The sequence below is a fragment of the Quercus lobata genome, chromosome 3 (genome assembly GCF_001633185.2).
Source record: "Quercus lobata isolate SW786 chromosome 3, ValleyOak3.0 Primary Assembly, whole genome shotgun sequence".
Classification (NCBI taxonomy): domain Eukaryota; kingdom Viridiplantae; phylum Streptophyta; class Magnoliopsida; order Fagales; family Fagaceae; genus Quercus; species Quercus lobata.
Window position 1 is genome coordinate 14,021,444 of NC_044906.1, and position 15,228 is coordinate 14,036,671.

At 34.4% G+C, this 15,228-nt stretch overlaps 1 pseudogene; it reads left to right on the forward strand.

Moving 5' to 3' along the window:
- Positions 1–299: 299 nt before the first annotated feature.
- Positions 300–8,008, forward strand: LOC115979315 (annotated as a pseudogene).
- The last annotated feature ends 7,220 nt before the right edge of the window (positions 8,009–15,228 follow it).

The following is a 15,228-nucleotide window of genomic DNA, read 5'->3' on the forward strand; positions in this document are numbered from 1 at the left end:
TCAAATTATACCTAATGTAAGAGTTAAAAACATTTTTCAAGTCATAAATGAGTTTTACTCTCTCACTTTTTTTAATTTTTAATTTTAGTTTTTTTTTAATTTTTTTTTTTATAAACACATAGCTTTACTCTTTCTTTTTCTTTTTTTCTTTTTTTTTTCTTTATTGGGTTTTTTACCGTTTTTTTTAATTTAATATTATATCCTTTATTTTTTGCACAACACGAACAAAAATCTCAATAAAATTTAGATAGGACACGTGCAGTAAAACAAAATATGTCTAACCTTACAAATTTTTATTGTTTTTTTTAGGTCAAAAAGGGTCTGAACGAGTTTCCAATTATCTCAGAAATACAAATCATTCTCATCCAGTCCTACTCCCTGCTTCGCCCTCCGATCTGCCACTCCACCATCGTGATTTCTCCTTTCGATTTTTGAAGTTCCGAAGCTAAGCCGAAACCGAACTCGACCTGAGCTGGTAGCTGAGACTGTCGTCATTATGAAATGGGTAAATCAACATCCTCTCTGCTTCTTATATGCAATCGTTTGATTATTAGAGTAAGCCTTCCATTTCGTGCTTTTACTTCTCATTATTGTTCTACTATTAGAGAAAATGCGAAAACCCCATCTCAGAATCGGAATCAGTTGTTGAAATCTGTGAGAGATCACTGCAAATCTCGAACCTTTAAGAATCTTGATCATGCCTTGGGCCTGTTTGATACAATGCTTCACATGCACCCTTTGCCTTCCATCGTGGATTTTAATCACATGTTTGGTTCCATTGCAAGAATGAAGCATTACTCCATAGTCATTACTTTAATTCAATGAATGGAATCATTCGGAATCTCTCCCAATGTTTGTACTCTCACTGTTTTGATTAATTGCTACTGCCGTTTGAGACGGGTCGATTTTGGGTTCTCTGTCTTAGCAGCAATTTTGAAACTTGGTTATCAGCCTACCCAAATTACTCTAAACACTCTTCTTAATGGTCTCTGTCTTCAAGGTAATATTCCTGGAGCTGTGAGGTTGGTAGATGAAATGGAGAACAAAGGGTACCAACCTGATGCAATTACTTGTGGAACAATAGTAAACGGTCTGTGTAAGATTGGCCAGACTGGTGTGGCTATTAGGTTGCTCAGGAAGCTTGAAAAAAGGAATTTTGCACAAAATGTGGTGTTGTATAGCACGGTCATTGACAGTTTATGTAAGGATAAATTGGTAACTGAGGCTTTGTACCTTTTTTCTGAAATGATGAGTAAAGGCATTCAGCCAGATGTTGTCACTTACAGTTGCATAATTCAAGGACTATGCAATTTTGGCCAGTGGAGGGAGGCATCTACTTTGTGGAATGAGATGGTGCAAAGGAAGGTCATGCCAAATGTACAAACATTTAGCATATTGGTGGACACACTTTGCAAGGAAGGGATGTTGACTAAGGCAAAAGAAGTTTTTGATGTGATGATTCAAAGAGGCATTGGGCCTGACAAAGTCGCTTACAATTCTTTGATTGATGGTTATTGTTTGCAAAACCAAATAGATGAGGCAGTTAACGAATTTAATATGATGGTTGAGAAGGGTTGTTCACCCGATGTGATTAGCTATAACATATTGATCAATGGATGTTGCAAAAGTAAAAAAATTGATGAGGCAATGCGTATCTTTCATGAAATGTCCAACAAGGGAGTGATTCCTAATGTTTCAACTTACAACACTCTTATCGATGGGTTTTTCAAAGTAGAGAGACCCCAGGCTGCACTGGAGCTATTCCATAAGATGCAAGCTTGTGGCCAACATCCAGATCCCCGAACCTATAACATCTTGTTAGATGGATATTGTAAGAATAGACGAATTGTTGAGGCAATGGCATTGTTTCAGGAGATGGAAGAAAAAAAGTTGGATCACGGTATTGTGTTTTACAACACCTTGATTGATGGTTTCTGCAATGTTGGGGAACTTAAAACTGCAAGAGAAATCTTTAGCGGTCTTTTTGCAAAAGGATTGCAACCTAATGTTCAGACTTACACTATAATGATCAATGGATTTTGCAAGAATGAACTAATTGATGAAGCGGGTGAGCTGCTTGAGGAAAAGGATTGCAACGGTTGTTCACCTAACCATCACACATACAACATATTAATCCAAGGGTTATTGCAACATGGTGACACAACAAAGGCAATGAAATATCTCAAAATGATGGTTGACAAGGGATTTTCAGCAAACGCAACAACTGCTGCCATGTTTATTGACTTGCTGTTGTCTAATCAAGTAGATGAAAATATTCGAGAGCTGCTTCCAAAGTCTAGGTGAAGGTTATTTAGTTTCTCAAGATCAAAGACAACTTTTATATTTTAACCTATCACTAGTCATTATGTGAGTGGTATATTTGCTTTGAGTAAAATTCTATACTTTTTATGAGATGGTATTTCTTTTCATTTATGTGCCCAAGATTGTTTATTCCTTTTACTGTTCGATCTTTTGTTGCAATTTTCTTGTGCACGCATGTTGTATACTGTCCTCTTAGGTGGATACTCAAGAGTCCTAGTTTGAGACTAGATTCATATACATATTTCTTGTACTAGTTAGCTATACTATGATCCAACCATTATTCAAAGTTTTCCAATCACAAAAACTAGTATTCCAGTTCAAATATAGCCTAAATATCAAACCTTCAATAGGTATCCTCCTCTACCCAAACGAGCCCCAAAATTCTTAAATGCTTAGCGATGAGGTTTTGGACCAAATCTACTAACTATATAAAAAGAGTGAATGCTCTTAGGAACAGTGTTTTTGGTTTGGTCAAGTAGTGAGCCAATACACACCGTTTTTAGCGAATGCTCTTAGGAACAGTGTTTTTGGTTTAGTCAAGTAGTGAGCCAATACGCACCGTTTAGTAAAAATTTCTTTATTATCAAAATACACTATTTAATCCCAAGAGAAAAGAAACGAAACACACAGAGAAATGAAATAGAGAAGCTACTCCCATAAAAGAAGAAGAGAGGAGCAAATTTGTTCTCTCCAAAATCTTTCTTTAGTCCATACCAAATAAAATTCTCCCATGGTCGCCCAAGTCTTCCTACATGTCAAATGGTGTTCCATCAACCTCAAGGTCCTAACCTTTCCCTCTCATTTCTCTATATTTATATATAACCATGTCAGTATCTTTTATGTTCTCATTTTTTAGTGTTTCAGCTCTTTTTCTTTTTGATTTGGCTGCTAAGTTACTGTTTGGTTTGAGGTAAATTTGATTTTTCTTTTCTCTGGAGAAATTTTTTTCAATTTAGGGTTCTACTAATATGGGGTTTATACAGATTTGATTTGGGTGTTCAATTTGGTATTTTAGTTTTCACATTATGCCTCACTGTACAATTAATCTTTTTCTTCTTATCACACACACGCACAAACACATAATTTTATACATGCATGTTATTATTAGCTTTGTTTTATGATGATATTTGCTTTGGAACTTTGGATGCAGATCCAACATTCATGAATGCAGCCGTGATGGGTAACCAGTAATATATATTCATAGTTTTCTTTTATTTACATGCACACAAACTAATTGATGCAAAACCTGAATGTTTTCTTCTCAAAGTTGTATTTAGAGGTTGCCTTAATTACTTCTGTTATGAATAATTTGCTTTGTTTGTAGACCATTAAGTTAGTAAACCAAAAGAAGATTGAGTTCTGTCCAAAATCCAAAGTCATCTTTTCTCGATGTTGCACACACATTTAAAAAAAAAAGATGGAAGGGATAGAATTATTTCAAGGGTGGAAGGGTCCCTGTCCTCTATTCACATGACAAAGGGGGCCAGCCATTGGAACCCAAGAAGAGACACATAATGATAGGGAAAAAACCAGTTGTTGCTTTAGGAAGACATATGACCTGCATAATCATGTTTTACATGCCATTTTACTGCTGCAGCATAGCATTGGGTAATTCCCCTAAAAAAAAAAATCGTTTTTTTCTCTGATCTGTGAATGATTGAAAATGGTTGTTATTAACATCATTATCTATCTCCTAAGAAGGGTATTACACTTTTCCTAATTCAAAAAGTTCCACCTCACTTGTTTACAACCTGTTTCATAAACGTATGGTCTGCTTCTTTTGATGTTCCTAAAAGAAAAGGTCTATCTGATTTGCTTGTCTGTAATTGAACCTACTAGAAACATATAATGCTTTGTAATGGGTTATATATATGGAATACAATTGAAATGGGATTCCTATTGTTCTGTTTCCCATTTAATTTATTCACTTATTTTTCCATGAGTAATGCTTACTATTCATTTTAACACAGGTCTTCACATGTGATTCTTTGATAAAACATTCATCTACAATTTAGTTCTATATATAGCTGCATTTCCAATATTTTTTTTTGGTTATGTTTTCTCACTTCTGCTTCTCGTCCTCTGTTCCTTGCTTCTCAAATTGATAACGGTGGTTGGTATTAGCAAAAACAATGGGCGCATTAGAGCTGATTGAAGTTTCTCTAGCTCTTCTTTGTTGGTTGACAAGGATGTGAGTAAACCAAGGTCAACAGTTGGAATCTCTACCAAAAGAACATCTAAGTCTTTGTTGTCCCATCATTATGAATATAATTTGTTTAAAACTTCTTTACCATTAATGATTATTTCTTAAGCAATTCCCTGTAGCGTCTCTACCTTGTTTGGAGAGGTAGATTTTGACATATACATATGGAGAAAGCTGTGTATGAAGGTAATATTGAGGGTGGGTTGCAGTATGAACTATGTATTCTTAAGAGCAAAAAGCTTTTTGTACTTGTAATTGAGTTTTCAAATGTGAAATTTTCATTTTTTAAGTCAGTATCCCCGTTGTGTTTTGCACTTGCAAATTTATAGAAAATAAAACTTTATATTCCATGCCTCACATTTTAAAAATACTGATGCTAAAAAATTTAGGTGTTTCACATATAAAATGATATACATATTGGCTGTGTTATAAACAGTTTCTATATTTGAAATTATATTGTTATTCAATGCAATGACAAGATATTGGGGTAAGACCGTAAGAGTAAGGCTGTTTAACGTAATCTCTCCAAAACTTTGTAACATTGTAACATAATTCCTCCAAAATCTTGTAAAAAAGTGAGCTTTGTGCACTGAACATGAAATGTGATAACAATAAGTTATTATTTAATATAATGGCAAGCACGTGCCTTGCATGTGCTTCCCCACTAGTTATATCTTGAATCAGTTTCAATTTTACAAAAGTAATCTAGTTGTAATTAGCTGATCAAATTTAGTCTCAAAACACGTCATGGGTGCTTGCAAGTTAAACTATTGTTTTAAAACAACTATGTATTGAGTTGTGAGACCTATGGAATATCAATTAGTTTAAGATACTTTCTGTTTCACTTTCATATCTTTTAGTTTCCTTTTGTCAAAATGCTGGATGAAGTTTGTGTCAATCCTTACTAATTTTGATTCCTATCCTATTTGCACTTACCACTATTTGAGTGTTACTAGGGGTTTTTGAAATTTTATTCATTTGAGGGTGCATAGGATAATAGTTTTAAAGTAAGAATGCCATCATTAGTAATTTTATTTATTTTTATATCATTCAACAGTTGTGAAACAAATAATAATTAATTTGGCACTTTGGTTGCTTCATGCCTCCCTCCCTTTGGGATAAAGCCATATTGTTTTACTTTGTACTGTAATCATATCAACATATTGACTAATGATTAATGGGACCTACCAATGTCAAAGTGCATGGGAAATCTTGAAATTTTTTTATTTTTTATTTATTTTTTTATTTTTTTACATAAGAAAGGCTAGAATGGCCTTGTAGACAAGCCAATCTGTCCTTATTCTAGAAAATGATAGTAATAGTATGAACTATGAAATCTTTAGATATTTCCTCTTCTGTAGACAATTGACCTAGGGAGGTTAAAACCAAACCATGTTTGGGGATAGTATTGAGTGAAAATGGTTAAGGTTGTGGAGGTTCAATAGTTAAAGAGAAATCTATTAATTTGTTCGGAATATTTGTACAAAAGGCACTACTTATTAGATCCGCAAGAAGGAAAAAAAATAATTATACTACGCTTGAGCTTTGTGTTTTGGCTTGGAGATCATTATCATAAATATTGTACATCACCTCCATCCCTACAGCAGTGGAGGATAAAACTGACTAATAGGGTAATGATAATTGTAGGGAATATCTTGATTTTTCAATCATTTTTGCAGGGGAAGTTATAAAACTTGTGGTGTTTCAGGTACAAATCTGATTTTTAGTGAATGCTCATCAATGTTGAGGCTGTCCCAGTCTTCTGCATAATTTTTGTTTTTGCACTTGCAGGGAAGCCTTTGATAGGCAACAATAATCTATAAAAGGGAAGCTAAATCAAGGCCTTGTGAAATGTATGAGTTGACAAGGTATTTTGTTAGTGTTAGATTGTACATCAAAGAATACTAATCACAACTTATCATCTCATAAAGTGAAAAGTTTTAAAATTTGTTATGAATCTAAAATTTATCATGAAAAAAGTTTGATTTTAAACATATGTGGAGATATCTTTTTTCAACACGCTATATAACTATAGAAGGGACTATGAATATGTCATTTTTGTCACATAATTTTATTTAGAAAATATCTAAACATGTTTGGAGCGGATCTTTATCGTCAACTTTTCTCTTATAAACACAAACACTGCCTTTGTTTCACTAGACACAAAATCACAAAAGAGAAACACTAATTTTTACTTGTTACTCATGAGTGGCATATACTAGTGTGTGTGTGTGTTAGTGTGTGTGTGTGTGTGTGAGAGAGAGAGAGAGAGAGGGTGGGGGGGGGGGGGGCAAGTGATATACATAACAATTAATGATATCAAAGGTCCATGTATATAAGCACACATGCACATGATGGAGCTGTCTGTTACATATGAGTTTTGATAATAGAACCCTCCCAATATTTAGTGCAGAGACTTTGTTGTTTGTAAAAAAATTCCCTTGTTTATAAGTGTGTGCGTCTTTTTTTTTTTTTGTGAGGTTTTTTATATACAGCTTATGTATGTATTTATGTAAATTTTGTTGATACCAGCTTGTTCTTAGTATAAGTCCTAGTGTTGGTATCACCAATTCTAATTCTTGAACCACATTGCAATTTGTGTGGTCTACTCTCTGCAGTAAGAATTTGTGGGGATGTACTAAATTTTTTTGTGAATTGTCAATAGTACTGGTAGACTAAAGTGGGTTGCTTATCCAGATGTTTAGAAGAATCAAGTTTAGAAATTTATTGGTGAATTTTATAAAATTTTGTGTTCATGTTGCTAGCTCCCGTTGAATTTTATTAGGCCAACTAGTTGTCCATGTTTATACAATTCTTTTAGTCTTAGGGATGTGTTGTGACTTGATGAGTTTGATGCCGCCTATGTGAGTGAAATTCTTGGATTTCATAAGCAAGTTCTAGTGCAAGTATTCTCTCCTTTGCTTAATTCTGTAATTAGAAAGGGAGGAATGGAAGTAGTGGAAAAAGTTAAAATCAATATTTGTCAAACATATCAATGCTTAAGTACTGGTTTATTTTGATTTTAATATGAAATTTTTGTATGTCCATGCTCTTTGTTTTTGCAGGAAGAGCTTAAGAATACTACTATTAAAATGGCTGAACAGAGTAAAGTTCTTAACACCCTTGGGGCAGAGAAGCAAACCAAAAGAGAGTTGTTTGATGCGCAAAGGCAGGAACTTAAGTAAGTTTTAGTGTTTTTTGTACTTTTTTCTTTGTCATTTGAGGTAGAAATAGCCTCCCAGGTGCGCACATAAGGCATTCACTTACTTTTTGGAAAACTCATGGCTTTTATTTGGTTGTGAAAAGGCTTTGGTCATCTGTTGGACAATTGTCATTATCTTAAAGTTATCTTAGCAATATCAAATGTTAAATACTGACTGAGTTTTCAGTACCATGAAATTTCCTTAACTTGACCAATCTTGTGTAACCAATTTTGATGATTGATGTGGATGGATATATGAAAATAATGAATGAAACTTGAAAGTGGGTTTAGCAATTTTGGGCAGATACCCTGTATGTGGGCTGAATCCATGTAGGTAGATACCCTGTATGTACATACCTTAGGTGGTTCAAAGCTTAAATCAACTCTCTGTCAAATTTTAGTAATGCACATGAGGATAGAGCTTTCTTTGTCCATTGCCACTTTTTTTACTCTAAACCTAGGATCTCTAAGTGGATCTGTAAGAACATCTCACATTGCCAGCATGTGCGGTTTGTTACAATGTCATGGTTTAGAAGGGGCTTCCAATGTGTGACAATACTAATTTTTATGGAACTTGTGACTACTAAAGCTTCTGTAACTTATAACTTTGTATCGATTTCATACAAAGCTCCAATGCTGGAGAAAGCTTCTAAATCAGTTTGGGAGCTAATTTTGGACAGTAATGGTCTGGGGAAGGAAATTAGTGAGATGGTTGAAAAGGTATTTTCTAGATTGAGTGACCGGGAACCTCCATTGTTTCCCTTGCCAGACGGTGAGACTCATACTAATAAAGAAATTGAGAATGAAAAAGAAAAAGGAAAAGGAAAAGGATGGGCTAATGAAAACAAAGAAAAGGAGAATTCTCCCTCTTCATTAAAGAAAAGGAGTTTTAGTGAATTGAATGCAGGAGGTGCATGTGAAGCTGCAAGCATATCTGGTGATCCTCCAGCCATACTAGAAGATTCTTGTAAATCACCCAACCAAGTTTGAAGACATGAGTCACTATGTCATGCCAAGAGCCTTGTGGCTCAATGCCGTTACTGTTTTTCTCAAGAGGAGAACCTGGGTTCAAACATCACCTCCCCCACTTGAAAGTTACAAAAAAGGCCACTATGCCAGTTCCCATATCATTATTTATCAACAAGAGTCACTTTGTCAAACGAGCTATTTATAACAAATGTGGGGTGGTGCAAATCTAGTTATTTAGTCTAGATTTTGATTTGTCATCAGTTTCTCAATTCATTTTAATGGAATAAAATTAACATTATTATGCTATCTAATGCTTTGGTTGCAATTCTTTAGGCTATCTAGTGTTTCGTATTATTAATGAGGTACTTATTTGGAATAAAATCATTTACTTATAAATAAATATAAAAAAAGTGAACTTGGCAACTGATGTCTGAAACTATGTTTGCATAACCATTGTGCTTTATGATGTTTTCTTGATTCATGCAGTTTATACCATAGCAAAGTATCGTGAATATTTCTATGAGGGATGGTTGTATTTGTTGCTTGAATTAGTTAGTGCAAAATTTAGATGGACTTATTTTATTTTATTTTGATAGGTAATAAAGATTATATTCAAAAATGCTACTTTATGCAGAAAAACATAAGGCAGAGAGAAAAATACAAATGGAAAAGAAAGAGTGTAAAGATAAAGAAAAGGAAAGATACTAAGTACATAGGAGGGAACTAAGGAACATAGGGAGAGAATCACTATAGGTGAGTCCCCACGCCTTAGACCAGTCAAACAAAGTGCCACTGAAGGAGGCCAATAGCTGGTCATCTGAACTATCCATGTCCTCAAACGTCCTCCTATTTCACTCCCTCCAAAGACACCACATCAAGCATAATGGAGCTAAATTCCAAATGCTAGACAAATGCTTTCCAAGCCAATTCCACCAACCAAAAAGAGTATCCGCAACTGATCTTGGCAAGACCAAAGAGAATCCAAAGGATCTAAACACCAAAGTCCACAATTGATAAGCCTTTCCACAATGTAGTAACAAATGATCCACCGTCTCCCCATTACTGTGGCACATGATACACCAGTCAACAAAATCCAACCTTCTACCCCTCAAATTATTACCTATAAGGATCCTATCCCATACAGCAGTCCACACAAAGAAGGAAACACACCGAGGAGCCTTAACCTTCCAAACACCTTTCCAAGGAAAAATAATGGGCAAGGGGCTTCTTAACTTATTGTAGAACGATCAAATATCAAAGTCCCCATTATGTGTCAACTTCCATCACATACGATCTCTTTTCTCAGTGGCAGGTAGATTTGAGCCCAAGGTATAGAGAAAATCATCCACATCACCCATTTCCCAATCATTTGGTCTTCGAGTAAAAGGAACATCCCAGCTTCTCCACTCCTCTATCCCCAACCGTTCAAGAGACAGGCCACCTTCCAATTACTTCACCTTCCAACTTTGCTATTCCATACAATGTTGGGTTACTTCAGAATTTTAGTAGCCAAATAAAAGTTAATTCAGAGGGTCTTATTTTAATTAAATATATATAGTATTTTTTATTAAATATTTTTTCAAAAAACACACCCCTCAACTTTTTATTATATTCAAATAAAAAAGAAAAGTTTCTAAACATACCTATAGCGTAGGTGAAAAACATAGTTTCATTTTAACTTATTTGGAGAATTGATGGGCATGTGAGTTTGATACGGGAAGTACAATTTAATTAACTATGTTAAATTTCTAAATTTTATCTATTGTGCTCTTAGTTATTAGATTTTTTAAATACTTTCAATTAAGTATAATGTTATTTTGTTGAAGTGTATACATTATACAAAAGTAGGATCCAATTCTAAATTTTTTTATTCCAAATAAATATTGTGATCTACCCCCTTTACATGAACGTGTGTTTAGAGGATTTCTTTTATTTTAGTTTAAAAATAAATATATAAAATTAATTGATAAAATCCAATAAAAATTAGCGGTACAATTTCTTTTGGAAAATATTTGGTACCAATAAAAAAATTACATATGTCTTGTTTCGTGTAATACACATGACTCACTTGATTGGTTGATTTAAGTGAGCAATTGCACATGATAGAGACAAGTGATATCTTTCTATCAGTGATTGGAGTTCAAAACACCAAACCTTTCTTTAAAACATAAGGTTTAGACTGACAAAGTCTATGACAACTTAATAATCACTTAGTCAAAACATTAAATCTGCAGAAGCAAACAAAATACATGTTAAACAAAGTACAAATCCAAATGGTTGTCTATAGAAGGCATAAAATTTGCAAATGGTTGTCTATAAAACTTTGCTCAATAGCCTTGATAATTTTCTTTGAGAGTATGAAAATGTTAAACCAGTATTTTTGAGTCTTTTAAGTTTCAAAGTTTGCCAGGAAAGATTGTCAACTTTAAACCAATCATTGATTATTCAAGTCTCAGGAGGATTTTTTATTTTTTATTTTTTTGGCTTCAGTTGCTGGCCTCTATACTGGTCAGTATGTACAAGTAAAGCCACGAGTAAATGATATTTCTTATAGAAGAACCTAGAAGTCTGATGGCATGCAGGATAAGAGAAACTCAAAGAGATGGTAGAATTTGACAGTTGAACTCCATTCCTAAATAGCCTATATTTAAAATTAAAGAAAACGACCACAAATGATTCAAATAATCAACCCATTGCAATTGCACGCCTACTTAAAAATACTTTATAAAAAAAAGACACTTCAATAAATTACTATTGGTCAACCAACGCAAGAATAGAAAAATTAAAATGGTAGTACCAAAGGAAAGTGGAAAAAAAAAAAAAAAAAAGTTTTGGAGTTGGAGCCCCAGCATGCAATTGCAGCTGGACGTCACATTGGCTTATCCGCTTGTCATCGATGTGGGACCCCCAGCAAGTCACAATATTGAATATTGTATTTGTTTTAAAAAGAGCAATACTGAATATTGTGCAGGGATGGAGGTGACATATAATATTTATGATATTAATCTCCAAGCCAAACCACAAGCCTCTATAAGGGTCAAGAGTTTCATCTTTCACTACCACTAAAAGGACAATAGTTATTAATATAATTTTTCCTTCTTGTGAGTTCGGATCTAATAAGTAGTACATTTTCTACAAATATTTCAAACAAAATAATAGATTTCACTTGAACTATTGAACGTCGACAACCTTAACCACTTTCACTTGATACTATCCCCAAACATGGTTTGTTTTTAACCTCCCTCAATCAATTGTCTGCAAAAAAGAAAATAGCCAAAGACTTCATATTATCATCTTCTAGAATAGGGACAGATCAGCTTGTCTTGTAAGGCCATTCTAGCCTTTAGGTAGTGAAATCTTCAAGATTTCTCATTCACTTCAACATTGGTAGGTACCATTAATCATTAGTCAATATGTTGATATGATTACAGTACAAAGTAAAAAAATAAATTTTCTCCATTATAGAGATGGCTTTCTCTAATCAGAGGGAGGGAGGCATGAAGCAACCAAAAGCCCCAAACTAATTACTACTAGGTGCACTACTATTGCTGTGTGATATAAAAATAAATAAATTTACTAATGGTGGCATTTTTACTTTAAAACTATTATCTTATGTACCCTCAAATGAATAAAGGTTCAAGAATCCCCAATAATATTCAAATAGTGGTAAGGTCAAACAGGATTGGGATCAAAATTATAAGGGTTGACACAAATTTCATCCTATGTTTTGACAAAAGACAACCAAAAGGTATGAAAGTGAAACAGACAGTAACTTAAACTGATTGATATTGCACAGGTTTGACAACTCAATCCAAAGTTGTTTTAATTAATTTGTTAAAGTCAGAATTGGTATCAATTGGTATCGTGCCTAATATGGAGGAATTAGTGGAGATTTTAGGTTGTAAGCAGCCTTCGCTTCCCTTGAAATACTTGGGCCTTCCGTTGGGTGCTACACATAAAGAGGAGACAATTTGGAACCTTGTATTGGAGAAGATGGAGAGGCGTTTAGCTAGATGGAAGATGATGTATTTATCTAAGGGGGGCAAAGTAGCTCTTATTAAGAATACTTTGTCCAGCTTACGTACTTTTTTCCTTTCTCTCTGTCCTATTCCAGTAAAGGTGGCTAATCATATGGAGAAACTACAAAGAGACTTTCTTTGGAGTGGTATTGATGCTCCTAAGATACCTCTGGTGGAATGGGCTAAGGTTTGTATGTCGATGCAAAATGGAGGTTTAGGGATTTGACGGCTGAGAAGATTAAATTATATTTTGTTAGGCAAATGGTTATGGAGATATGAAACGGAGAGAGATGCCCTTTGGAGGAAGGTTATGGAGGCAAAATATGGGGATGGAAGGAGTGGTTGGTGCACCAAACTGGTGTCAGGGACTTATGGTGTTAGTGTGTAGAAATCCATTAGAAGTGGTTGGTTGGACTTTTCTAAATTCCTTCGGTTTGATATGGATGATGGTAGTAGAGTAAAGTTTTGGGAGGATGAATGGTGTAGGGATTGTTATCTTAAGGTAGCATTTCCAGAATTGTACAGTATTAGTTGGAATAAGGAGTTTTTAGTGTCGGAGGTTATGTAGTTCTCTGATGGGTGGCTGCATTGGAACATTCTGTTTTGTTGTCCTCCACAAGATTGGGAGGAAGCATCGATCGATTTGTTTTGGGATGTGCTTTATTCCACAAATGAGCAGGGCGTTGGTGCTGATAGACTTTGCTAGAAGCCAACATTGGGTAGAGGTTTTGAGGTTCGAAGTTTCTATCACTCTTTATCTCCTCCTTATGTCATTGATTTACCTTGGAAAAGGGTGTGGAAATCAAAGGTTCCTCCTAGAGTAACATTCTTTTCTTGGATTGCTGCCTTAAGAAAGATTTTAACTATAGATAATCTTTGGAAGAGACATATTGCAGCGATAGAGTGGTGCTTTATGTGTAAAAGGTGCGGGGAATCGATGGATCACCTTCTCCTTCAATGTCCTATAGCTTACGAGTTGTGGTCAATGGTTTTTTGTTTGTTTGGTATTCATTGGGTTATTGATCGGTGCAAAACTGCAAGTGCACAGTATCGTAGTTTTATAGTAAAGTGATGAGAAGAGTATCATCCTCAGGGATTGGTAACTTACTTTTGACAAATACCAAAATTATGCTAATCTCGATTTCATCTAGAGAAGTCACTAAGGTTTTTTTGTAATTGGAATTCAAAATAAAATCAATGTAAATAAAAGATACGCAGAGGAAAAGAAAGATGTTGCTTGAAAATCAACTTAATGAGAAAGAAACTTCTAGAAAATCGATTTCACCTAATCCCTCACTATGCTTTACTCATCTAGCTAATTGAATTTAATTCTCTCTGTTTGTTAGCAATCTCCAAACTCATCCAAAAGCCTCTTTCGATAGTCAATTGGAAACATTCTTGTTCATTATTTTACACAAGAGTATGCAATTTAATAAAGCAAGAAAGCAGTAAGACCAACAATTTTAATACTACATAGGTTCATACAAGTCTTTCGATCTCTATATTTACTTATGCTGAAATATTCAAGATCTATCCTATAATCCCCTCTTTCGATAGCAAATCACAAGATTAAAATCATCTAATTAATGGCCAGTTAATTAGAAGCAATAAGCTTAGAATAAATCAGACAAACATGAAGAGAAATTGTTCAAATTAACATAGAAAAGCAAGTATAGTTCGGAACTAGATTACATCGTTTTCTTAGAATAAAGAAAATTTAGTTCATGCTAAAAATTAAATTCAACACAAATGAGTTCACCATAATTTTTTCTGAGAAGATTGGAAAGAAAATAAATGCTGAAAAATTCTCTGTTCCAGCCCTCTCTTTCTTTCAGCTTCAGCGCCGCACCTTTCTTCCTCTTTCTGCTTCAGCGCCCTTTTCTTCTTTTCTTCCTTTTCTGGTCAGCGCCCTTTTTTGCTTCAGCCCTCTTTTTCTTTTTAGTTTCAGCGCTCTCCTTTCTGCTTCAGCGTCCCTCACTTTTTCTTTTCTTTAGGTTGCCCTTTATTTTTCAGCCCAAACGTTTTTCAGTTTTTCAGCCACTCTTCTCTTCTTCTTTTTTCTGCTTTATTCTTTTCTGGTTCAGCCCTCTTTTTTCTCTTTCAGCGCCTCCTTTTTTTTCTTTTCTTTAGCTCCGTTTATCCAAGACCCAATATTCTCTCTAGCTGCTTTACATCTCTTCTATTTGAATAAATCTTTATTTTCTTCAAATCTGGAATAAAATTTAAGTAACAAAAATCAAGTCTACAATCAACAAAATAAATAAAATTAGACTAAAGTTTAAAGTTGAAAAGTGATAAATTACACTCAATTATGCAAGTCATCAGTTATGCCATATAAAGTTAATGAGTTGCTGGCTTCTTGGCAGGGCAAGTTTGGTATGCATCGAAATATAGATTTATGGAGGTTCGTGCCGCATTTTTTGTTTTGGTTCTTATGACGGGAGCAGAATGCTAGATGCTTTGAGGATTGTAAACGGTCTATTTTTGACATTAAATCTTTCTTTTTCTGTACT